Source organism: Mustela nigripes, chromosome 12 (genome assembly GCF_022355385.1).
Source record: "Mustela nigripes isolate SB6536 chromosome 12, MUSNIG.SB6536, whole genome shotgun sequence".
In the NCBI taxonomy this organism is placed as follows: Eukaryota; Metazoa; Chordata; class Mammalia; order Carnivora; family Mustelidae; genus Mustela; species Mustela nigripes.
In genome coordinates, this window is record NC_081568.1 from 104,957,031 (window position 1) to 104,967,900 (window position 10,870).

Consider the following 10,870-nt stretch of genomic DNA (forward strand, 5'->3'; position numbering starts at 1 on the left):
TCACATTTTTTAAAAATCTATATTCAAAGTTTCTCTTTTTTTTTTTTTAAGATTTTATTTATTGGGCGCCTGGGTGGCTCAGTGGGTTAAGCCGCTGCCTTCGGCTCGGGTCATGATCTCAGGGTCCTGAGATCGAATCCCGCGTCGGGTTCTCTGCTCAGCAGGGAGCCTGCTTCCCTCTCTCTCTCTCTCTGCCTGCCTCTCTGCCTACTTGTGATCTCTCTCTGTCAAATAAATAAATAAAATCTTTAAAAAAAAAAAAGATTTTATTTATTCATTTGAGAGAGAGAGAGAGCACAAGCAGAGGAGAGAGGCAGAGGGAGAAGCAGACCCCACTGAACACCGATTGAGCCACCCAGGTGTCCCTCGAGGAACATTTTTTTGTTTTTTAAAGGATGAAAAATCATCTGAACTACAAGACATTAAAATATCTGACACAGTGTCTGGAACTCACACTGAGATGGGAATGGTGAACATGTGATTATGCATTTTGCTTGATTTCATTATTTAAATCATATACTAGATTATGGATGGGGTTGGTCACATACTATTTGGTTAAATTTTGACAGAGTACCTTTTTTTTTTTTTAATTTTATTTATTTGACACACAGAGAGAGATCACAAGTAGGCAGAGAGGCAGGCAGAGGGGGGGGGGGGAAGCAGGATCCCTGCTGAGCAGAGAGTCCAATGTGGAGCTCGATCCCAGGACCCTGAGATCATGACCTGAGCTGAAGACAGAGGCTTAACCCACTGAGCCACCCAGGTGCCCCTTGACAGAGTACCTTTGCTCTGAAAAAGGAGTTTTCTAGGCTAAAAATATGAATAAGGACATGTAGTGTTTATAAACATTTTTCTATCACTAAAACTAAAAATTATGTTTAATTTATTTAAATAATTTAGATTCAAACTCCTTCAACAGATAATTCCATTAGTTGATAAGAATTATGTCTTTGGGGGTGCCTGGCTGGCTCAGGTGGAAGAACATCATAAAACTTTTGATCTCGGGGACATAATTTCAAGCCCCATGTTGGGTGTAGAGCTATTAAAAAAAATTATGTCTTTTATCTAGAGCTGAGAAAATGTTTGTCTCTGAATAATACTTAGAGCTGGGTAGAAAAATCAAATGGAGCTCATATAATATTTAAATCTATTTTATTTAATGAGGTAGGTTTTAGAAATTGAGAAGTAATATTTATTCCATGTATTTACTTTTAAATTAACAGTATGGGACATGAATTTTTTTATTGGATAATGGAATAGATAATAAATATAGTGACCTCTTAATGGACAGAAAAAGAGATGAAGGGAACAGAAAGAAAATGAAGAGGGGAAAAAAGACATGCATACAGAACTTAGAATCTAAGTGTTAAATAGCTGCAAGCTCCTGTTATGTCCTGGGCACTGGCTACAAGGCACATGCCCTATCCTGCAGAGCTTGCTCAGTCGTTTGGAAGAGATACTAAATAAGCAGCTGGTTATGAGTTAAAGTCATGAAAATATACAGGCTTGGGGCACCTGGGTGGCTCAGTCATTAAGCATCTGCCTTCAGCTCAGGTCATGATCCCCGGTCCTGGGATGGAGCCCCACGTCGGGCTCCCTGCTCCATGGGAAGCCTGCTTCCCCCGCTCCTGCTCCCCTTGCTTGTGTTCCCTCTCTTGCTGTGTCTGTCTCCCTGTCAAATAAATAAATAAAATATTTTTTAAAAAAAGACTGTACAGGCTTTGGTGGTTTGGAGACTGAGGGGCTTCACAGAGGGCAGCCATTTGAGCTGGGTCTTAAAGATTGCACGAGAGTTTGGTAAGCAGATAAAGTAGGAAGAGAGAAGTAGAGAATGTTCTTTGTGCAAAAACCTAAAGGCTCAAAATAGCAGTTATTTATCATAAATCAGGCTCTATTTATGCTGATATAACCAAACTTTAGAAAAATATTTTAGCAGATGGTTATAGTTAGGGTAAATATGGCAGAGCACACACATTTAATTTTGCCTCTTCCTAAACAATCCTCTGAAACTGAAGATTTAATTTTATTTTTTATTTAAAAATTTTTTAAGATTGTATTTTTATTTGTTTAAAGATTTTATTTATTTATTTGAGAGAGAACACAAGCAAGGAGGAGGGGCAGAGGGAGAGGGAGAAGCAGACTCCCCACTGAACAGGGACCTGGATGCAGGGTTCGATCCCAGGACTCTGGGATCATGACCTCAGCCGAAAGCAAATGCTTAACCAACGGAGCCAGCCAGGTGCCCCAAGGTTTTATTTTTAAGTAATCTCTTCACCCAACATGGGGTTCCAAGTCATAACCCTGAGATCAAGAGTTGCACATTCCACTGACTGAGCCAGCCAGGTGCCCCAAGAATTTTTTAAAAGACATAAATTCATAAGGATAGCAGGAAAAGGAGACAACGGCAATATTTTGAAAGCCAGAAAGCAGATGGGCCAGTATTAAGCAAATTAGCCAACCTGAGAAGGCTGTGCCTCAGTTCATTCATGATAAAGCCCACATACACTCCAGAATCCTCGCAAGAGGCAGTAACGGCAGAAGTTCTAGAACTGGGCGGGTGGCGTTGGTGGTAGAGAGTATAGCTAAAATAATGAGTACTAGGGGCGCCTGGGTGGCTCAGTGAGTTAAGCCTCTGCCTTTGGCTCAGGTCATGGTCTCAGGGTCCTCGGATCAAGGCCTGCATCAGGCTCTCTGCTCAGCGGGGAGCCTGCTTCCCCCTCTTTCTCTGCCTGCCTCTCTGACTACTTGTGATCTCTCTCTGTCAAATAAATAAATAAAATATTTTTTAAAAAAATAATGAGGACTAGGTGAAAAGCTGTTAGGAGAAGCAGTTATATCCCTTGGTCCCCACCAGCCGAAGTGTGATCCTACCTTGGACCAGCAGCTTCACCACCATTACCTGAGGCTTCATCTCAGGTTGCATCTTGGATCTATTTAATCAGAGCCTACATTTTAATTAGATCCTTGGGTGATTTATACATGCATTGAAATTTGACTGCCTCAGGTGATTCTTCTACTCCAAGCCAGTAAGAGATAGGATATTAATCCTCCCACTTGAGTTGTTCTTTATTCTGGAGAGACCTTTATTCTTCAGAAATGATGAAATTGGAGGGTCTCTGGACAGGAAGGTACCTGACATATTTGAGGACTAGAAAACAGGGACTAAGTGACTGAAAGCTCACTGATCACTGAATGAAGAGACTCAGAGCCTTCTCCCCAATTTCACTCTAAGCTGGCAGCCTGTACCCTTATTATGCAGCAGAATATTGCTATACTCTTCTGTTGAGAATCTGACCCACTAAAAAGAAAATACGAAGAGTACTAACCACAGGGATTCCCTAACATGCCGCTCAGATCATCCTACAGCAAGGTTTAAGGATTACAAGCCTCACCCATGTGCTCCAGTCTTCTCATCAGCTTTTTAATCCAAGCCCTTTAATCCTGAACAGATAATCAAAATAAAACACAAAACAAAAGAGAAAAGCCTCTTCCATTAGAGACCAGAACACATAGAGAAAAAGCAACTTGGAGGAGACAGATACTAGGAAGATAAAAACTCCAATAGCTCTTTATCTTTAGATATAAGCTGTTGTAACCATGAAACAAAAACAAAGTTCTAGGAAAAAGAGTATTCAGAGACTATTAAAAAGTATTCTCAAAAGGCAAAAACAGGCACACCTGGGTGGCTCAGTTGGTTGAGCAACTGCCTTGGGCTCAGGTCATGATCTCAGGGTCGTGGGATCGAGCCCCGCATCGGGCTCTCTGCTCTGTGGGGAGCCTGCTTCCCCCTCTCTCTCTACCTGCCTCTCTGCCTACTTGTGCTCTCTCCCTCTCTGTCAAATAAATAAATAAATAAAATCTTGGGGGGGGGGGAGGCAAAAACACCATACAAACTGCAAAACTAAATAGGTTTGATGACAATATTGATAAAAATCTCTAACAGTTAAACAAAAAGAAAAGAGGGGAAAAAAGGAAAATTAGAGGTCTACACTAGGAAATTCAACATTCAACTACTAGAAGTTCTGCCAAGACAAGCTTGCTGAGCTTGATCCCAGGCCCCAGGGTTCATAACCTGAGCTAAAGGCAGACTGAGCTCCCCAGGTGCCCCATTCCATAATTAAAACTTGAAAGAGTGATATGTTTATGACATCATTCAGTTCTGTGTTATCAATAGTATTTATGCCTACACTTTCAAGGAGTTTCAACTAGGGAGCTCCTGAAAGGCGGTATTCAAAAGAATATACTTACTCATTCTACTCTAGTATCACTCATGATGTTAAGCAAAGAAATATTCCATATATACATACATAAGTACAATGAAAGTGAATGCTACGTTTTTCATTCCCCTATGCAATATTCTATGAAAGCTGTTCCAAAGCCAGGCATACCTGCAATTTGAGACCTTAGGAATATAGGATTGCTTGACAGCTTGGATCCCACCAGTGGTCTATTCTGACTGCAAAGCATCTGAAAAGAGCTAGCAAAAAAACCCTTCTCTTAGCATTTTTCATATACTAATGTGTTTAATAAAGCAAAGAGATGTAGAGAAATTAGCTGGAACATAATGTCAAATATAGAAACCATTTGGTAACCACAGTTGGAGAAGAGATACAGTATCAGTCACATAAAAACACCTTTGACCAAAAGTGGCATTTGAGAAACATATTCAAATAAGAACAAGTTTGCCGGATAGCAGATTTCTTTTTTAATTTTTTTAGATTTTATTTATGTATATGACAGGGAGAGAGAGAGAGGGAGCACAAAGAGGGGGAGCCGCAAAGAGAGAGGGAGAAGCATGCTCCCCGCCTTACATGGGGCTCAATCCCAGGACCCTGAGCCGAAGGCGGACACTTAACCAACTGAGCCACCCAGGCACCCCATAGATTTCAGTACTGTATTCTCATATAGTTTCTAGTGTCAGGGTCCGTCTTGTTTGTTTTTTAAAAAGTCTTTTTTTAAAAAAATATTTTATTTATTTGACAGAGAGAGAGATCACAAGTAGGCAGAGAGGCAGGCAGAGAGAGAGGGGGAAGCAGGCTTCCTGCTGAGCAGAGCCTGATGTGGGGCTCGATCCCAGGACCCTGAGATCACGACCTGAGCCGAAGGCAGAGGCTTAACCACTGAGCCACCCAGGAGCCCCTGTTTAAAAAAGAAGTCATAAGAATCTTTTGGAAAGACTTTCAAATCTTTTCACTCAACCTCATGTAAATGTTTTCTGCACAACACTAAACCTGACAACTTTCTGTCATAACTTTGTCTCACCAAGGTTAGTGTCAGAAGGTTCTGGGAAAAGAAGAGGAACTGGCAATGTACTGCTGACTAGGCTGCTTGAGGGGTGCAGTGGCCCACTGTGGTCCTGCAGAAAAGGCGGGTGTTGTGGGTCCCAGGGCTCTCTGAAGAAGCTGGGCAATGGCACCAACTAGCTACTGGCAACTAGTGAATCTGTCTCGTGGATGTAGGCATACCCCCTTTAGAACTGTCTAGAATAGGGTGCCTGGGTGGCTCAGTGGATTAAGCCACTGCCTTTGGCTCAGGTCATGATCTCAGGGTCCTGGGATCGAGTCCTGCATCGGGCTCTCTGCTCGGCAGGGAGCCTGCTTCTCTCTCTCTCTCTGCCTGCCTCTCTGTCTACTTGCGATCTCTCTCTGTCAAATAAATAAATAAAATCTTTAAAAAAAAAAACTATCTAGAATAAAAGCAGCAACAACAGAGCCTTACTTTTTGTTCATTTTAAAGGCTTCTAAAGCCCCTTGGGTTGCTCACTTTTTAAACTGTTCACATTTAATAGAACAATTCTAAAACTGTTTAAAGTTCATGGAGCAAAAAGCTGTCAGATACACATGAATTGTCCACATGAATACACGCTTGTGTTCCTAGTGTCTCATATTCAGTTCCTTATTGGGACAATCCCCTTGTCTTTAAGCCTTTTCTCTCTTCCAATTCTTTTATCACGGTCATCCACTTGCACATCAAAAATGCTGAAACTGAAGCTCAATTTTTCTACTCTTCATAAAGCTAAGCCCTACCTGTGACGAAGATTACATCTCTAGCCTACAATTATCCTGGTTCAGGAATGTTCTTGCTTCCTGTCTCATTCTGTGAAACATCCTCACGGAGCACCCACTGCTGACACTGTATTAACGTTCAGTCAGACCCTTTGTTATAATATAGCATATAAATAATCCCCACACTCAGCTACACCTTCCAAATAGATAACAGGTCAGCTGGAGAAAGTTCTGGACTCAGACCCACATTTCCATCTTGACTCCCCTACTTACGAGCTGTACACCACCATCAGATCTCTTAGCCTCTCAGTCTTGGGTCGCTCTTCTGTAACGTGACAAGGATCAAACCTTTATTCAAGGCAGGGAGGGGGTGGTAGGAGGTGATGAAATCAGATGTCTAGAAAAAGACTTTCCTATTGTGCCTCACTACTCAGTGTATTCTTTTTAAAAATTCTATCTCAGAATTTAGCCTTCTTTTATTTTTATCATGTCATTTCACAGGCTACTTAAATAACATAAAATATTAAAAATTTTTTAAAGATCTGTAAATAATGTTTTGTAAACATAAATGGAATCTATTAAGTGAATATGGAAAAAAGATAACCTTAAATGTATTTTCCTTATAACTTCCAAATACAATAATTTCCACATATTATAAGATTAATTATTAAACAGCTGGACAAATTCCTTTTTATTTTAAAATTATAATGTCTTTAACATCATTTATGATTCATCATGGCATATTTACTATACTCTTTTTCTGCCTCTCTCTACTTCCAAGACTTCACAGAAATTACAGTTTGGTTACTTAAAAATTAAATATGTATATATACTGTGAAGAACGAAAACTTGGGAAGAGATGTATCATCAGATAAGAGATACCAGGCAAACTTTGGAAACAGAGTGGGGATGGTGGTGTGGTAAACTGCCTTAGCATAACAGAGGCATAACAGAGGTGGCCCCATGACTAGGAGCCAGGTGACCCACAGGCCCTGGGAAGTTCAGTGCTGAGAGGCCCCACGTGACACAGAAAGTGGTAATGAGGTACAGGGCTGACAGTGAGGATGGTCTGACATCTCTGGACAAATCTACTGGACTCCCAGTTACTTTTCTCCACCCCAAGTAGATAACCACTCTTCTCGGCAAGAAAACAAGATTTATTCTCTGAGCACATCGATCAGAAAGGCTAAAAATAGGGGATAAAGTGAGAGTTTACAGGCTGAATTCCCAGACCTCTGCTCTGCTAGCAGGAGACTAGAAGGCCAGGAAAAAAAGGACGTAAAAAAGCACTGGGTCTTAAAATTATGAGCCCTATTAAAAATCTCTGTTGATAAATGAAGCAAGTCAAATAACTACATTCACCCCTCTAGACACCCACTCTAAATGGAAATAGAAAGTTACCTGAAAACGTTATTCAAAATTTCATACTTCACTTATGCCTTTTCTCTCCCTGGATGAGTTTTTTTGTCAGCCAGCTGTCAGTTCCTGCTGAAGGAAATCAAAGCTATTCAGAGTTACATAAGTACCAATAATTTGTTCCACACATCTCTCCCCTTCGGAGTCTAGTTTTTTAATTCCTTGTTGAGACATCCCTACAGTGTTTGTTTGGTTAATTACATTTCAGCGATTATGAGTAAAAGTGTCTGGAGTGGATCCCATGCACCGCAGTCCTGTGTATACAGGCCAAGGCTTGCCCTGCAAGGATGCTGGGGTTGAAAGGGCAGCAGCGCTTACCTGGTCCAGCCCTCCCCCACCCCACACCAGTCCACGCAGCTGAGGAGGCCGAGGAAGGAAGGGTGGGAGAACTCCCAGTCATTCCTCTTATTCGCCTGCTCACCAGGACTTAATTAGATCTTCCTGTGTCCTTTCCTTCAGGTTTCTCTTCTGTTTCCTTGCTTCTTGGATACCAGCTTCCCACAGAATAGGGTTTTGTTCTGAGTACCTGATTTGAGTGGTATCGACAATGGTAGTGCCACACGGGCTGAGGTATTTTAGAAGCCTTTTTAGAGATGAAAAGCTTGGCCTTCCCTGTGGCTCTTTCTCTCCAAGCCACCCCATTTTCCTTGCATGCAGAGAGAAATGTTATTTTCCTTTCACATCCTTACCCTACGTCCGAATAGGATTGGTGTTCCCTCCCATAAAGGGCCATGGTGGGAGAGGGCGGCAAGCGGGGGGTGGGGGTGGTGGTGGACAGTAACAAATGGGTTTCAAGCTGGATATTCAGCGCCTCACTCTTGCCCGGGGTCGTCCTGTCTTTGTGCTGCCCACAAGGGGATGGAAGCTCAGAAAGAGCAGCAAGTTGCATGTATCAGAGATTGAGGCTCTGTTTATTCCCAAGTTACCAACCCTTGGGAATCTGATCCTCTGAGGTTCATCCTAAAATGGGTATAGTTATCAACAGAAGATGATTGTGAAAATTTTAGAAGATCCTGATATAATTGCCCTTTAGGAATTAAATAAACGTCCATTTCTAAACATGCATCACTAAATATGAATCCTGGGCTGATGGGCTCTGACAACTGGGAGGCCAAAGTGCCTACACCAATGGGCTTCTTATCTCTGCGGGCGTAATCACATGGAGAGCTTATTACAAATGAGGTTTCAGGCTCCAGTCCCACATAGTCAATAGGGGACGCTTCCTAGGCAGACTTGGAGAAAATCTGTGACAAACTCTTCCTTCTTCATTCTAGTCTCACTTCCTATTTGTTGTCAAACCCCGCTTCAGGCTGGAACGAGGATGCAAAGGGCAGAGATGATTGCCACGGCCTAGAGAGGGATGAAGGAGCCCACAAGGCTAGAGAAGAGTACAGCCTTGACTTAGGACGGGCCAGGCCCTGGAGGTTTGCAGTCCCACCCTTCCCAGACAGGTCTGAAAAAAAATCCAGAGGTACAGTGGGCAGCCCAAGGCCGGGATGTGGGGGCTAGTGGCACTTAGAATGAAGCAAGTCAGCCTGCCACAAGCAGAGCATGTGTCTTCTTGCCATGCAAGCAAAGGGGCAAAGCCAGAACAAAAGACGCACCGGAGATTGTCCCAGGAAACGTAAAGACTTGCCAAGAAAAGTGTTCTTCTCTGGCACCAGCTTGTAAGAAATATTTCGAAACTGCCCAAGGGAAGGAGTGAGTAGCTAGTAAGGTTTGCTCGGTTTGCTCAGACAAAGCCAAAAAGGGCTGGAGTCTCTTAGTTACTTGTATGTCCCCTAGGCCTCTGGGCTAGGTCCCCACCTCTCTCAGCAGACACCCCTCCCAGCACACACGCAGACACGCAAACCTATACCTCCAAGTCTCCAGGAGCCAAGGTGATCGGATTTCCAAGCTGTTGAGGATTCTGGTAGCGTCTCCACAGTCCCCGCCGGCTCCGGGAACCAAGGTTGTTTCCTCAGTTTGTCCTGAGAGCGAGAGCGAGCGAGTCCGTGGTGCTGTCGGAGAAGGGCAAAGGAAGGTGACTGGGGCGACAGCGCCGGGGCACCGATGGGGGCGGGGTGTGCGTTCTGTCGCCTCGTCTCTGAGACAAGACAGGCAGCCGGCGAGCTGAGGCGATCGCCATCCACGTGAAGGGGTTCTGCCCAGAGCCGCAGCCGAGCGGTGCCCGCACCGCCAGGCCGGAGAACTCGGCCCTCCCTTGGGAAATGGCGCGTCCGAGGGAAGCAGCCATTGCCCCCATCCCTGGGCAGGGGCACCTCTGGACCTCAGACCTCCCGTAAGGGGGTTCGGGGTCCTCGTGCCAAGGCGGTGCGCGCCCGAGAGACGCCGGGACCGGGCTGCCCGCCCCCGTGTGACTCCCATTTGTCGAGCCAGTGATTGCAAACCGCTCGGCAGCCCCCCGCCCGCCTCCCGCGCCCAGCCAGTACCTCCCGCCTCCCAGCGGCCGGAGGCACCTGCGGAGACGCGCGCAAGTCGGGCCCCCAGACCCGCGCGCTCCTGCGGCCTCGCGCGCGCCGTTCCCGCTGCGGCGCTAACCCGCGCCCGCGAGCCCTTGCCCGGATGCTCCCTGACATCCCGCAGCCGCGGGGCTGCCCCTATCCACTCTCCCGCGCTGCAAGGCCGAGTAGGAGGCGAAACCCGTATCCCCGGCGGGGTGCAAGCCCGAGCCGCTGCAAAGCCCGAGCCAAAAGCAGGCAGGGAATGCGGGAGAGAGGAGAGCAGACTCGGGTGGAGTCTGGACAGGCCCCTGCCCACCAGCAGCCTTCGGTTGACGCCTGGTCTCCGTCCCCGCTCAAGGCACTGCAGTGTCAGGGTGCGCGGGAGATGCGGGCTCCCAGGGCCTGAGCGTACCCGCCGGGGCGCACGGAGGCCGCGGGGCCCCAGGCAGCGCCCTCCATCTCCTCCTCCCGGCAGCCAACACGCCGAACCAAAGTTTCTCCAAGTGCAGCCCGCAGAGACGCCGTCGCACACGAACCTGGGACGCGCTGTCAAGTCGGCGTCGGCGCCTCCCACCCACGGGTAGCCTCAGACCTTCCGCGGCTGTCTTCGGACTGCCGTCCGGGCTGGCTTGTCTTCGGGGTCTCCTCGGCGGTTGGACTCACGGATCCCGGTAGGTGCTGCCCTGTCCACGCCCCTGATGAGAGAGCGGGGCGGCGGGCCGGGAGCCGCGAAGCGTCGGAGCGGGGGCCGGGAGGCGCGCACCTCGCCAGACGCCCGGGCTGTGCGGCGTTTCCGCTGGGAGTGACGCGCTGGTTCCCAGCTGCGCGGCAGGTGGGGGCGGCGGGGCCAAAGTCTGTTGGGACCCCGGGGCTAAAGTCTGTCTCTGAAGCTCCGCCCTTTGTCCCCAAAAGTAGCCCCACCACACGCACACATTCACCTCACCGCAGCCGCGGCGCTTTGGCGGGGCCGGCTTTGCCCAGGGCAGTGGCGGCAGGGTCTTCTCC

The 10,870-nt window shown here is 46.6% G+C and overlaps 1 protein-coding gene across 14 annotated transcripts in view; it reads right to left on the reverse strand.

The window, feature by feature from the left end:
* ANKRD34B (ankyrin repeat domain 34B) overlaps nucleotides 1-10,493 on the reverse strand; it is a 14,590-nt gene extending 4,097 nt beyond the window's left edge. The window contains exons 1-6 of one of the 14 annotated variants that reach the window (XM_059418150.1): nucleotides 10,402-10,493; nucleotides 9,280-9,421; nucleotides 7,407-7,493; nucleotides 6,279-6,353; nucleotides 4,389-4,477; nucleotides 1,516-1,672 (exon numbers count right to left, since the gene is read on the reverse strand). The gene's annotated coding sequence lies outside the window, so the exon portion shown is untranslated. The other 13 variants (XM_059418149.1, XM_059418159.1, XM_059418153.1 and 10 more) reach the window with 13 other exon arrangements.
* Nucleotides 10,494-10,870: the final 377 nt, after the last annotated feature.